Consider the following 849-nt stretch of genomic DNA (forward strand, 5'->3'; position numbering starts at 1 on the left):
TCTGGCCTTACCCTAAAGTTAGACTTGCCGTGTATATTATGTATTTGAGGGACTACTGCAGTTTCTCATACTTGGGGTGGGGACCTTGAAAGACAGAAGCTGTCCAATTTGATATTGCTAATTACATTCTGTGCTCCTAATGCTGGCAGAGGAGAGCCCTTAACATCTGAGGGACATTTTTAGTAGGATTTGCTCGTTTCAGCTTGTTGGGGAAGCAGGTGTGTATTTTGTCTTTTTCCCCCTCCCTGCTGCTGCTGGCTAGGGAAGATCCTCAAATTCTGGCATTAATTTGCTGCGCTGCACAAAATGACTGATGATACAGGATCCAGCCTCTCGGCTGCGGGTAATGACTTCATTTGGGGAGCAGATTAGCATTGACATACAAGCACCATTTGAGGAACACGTGTGAAACTAGATGAGGCTTCCTCTCTTCGCGAAGGGTACACCTAAGCTGTGAATACACTTTAAAAAGCTAAGTGCTACTGTGAGCTAACTCAGTATGATATCAAGATGATTCACCTGTGTCTTAAAACACTGCACGCAGGTCGTGGCTGGTTGGCTCCAAAAGGATACCGAAGAAGTGGAGAAGGTCCAAAGAGGACAACAAGCACGATCAAAGACTTGGAGTACAGCCGCTGCAAGGAACTAGGTAAGTTCTGATGCTTTAGCCTGCGTAAGGGACAGGTACCAACTGTTTGCCCTCTCATCCCATGCAGGAACCTGGTTAATCAAATCTAATTAGTTTGAGCCACGTTCCCAGTGAACAAGCAGAGGTGTTTTTCCATGGCCTGGCTAAGGGACGGCGCAACTGCTAGGTAAAGGATGTTGTGGATGCAAACCAGTTTTAGC

Source organism: Charadrius vociferus, unplaced genomic scaffold, assembly GCF_000708025.1.
Source record: "Charadrius vociferus isolate BGI_N301 unplaced genomic scaffold, ASM70802v2 scaffold335, whole genome shotgun sequence".
In the NCBI taxonomy this organism is placed as follows: domain Eukaryota; kingdom Metazoa; phylum Chordata; class Aves; order Charadriiformes; family Charadriidae; genus Charadrius; species Charadrius vociferus.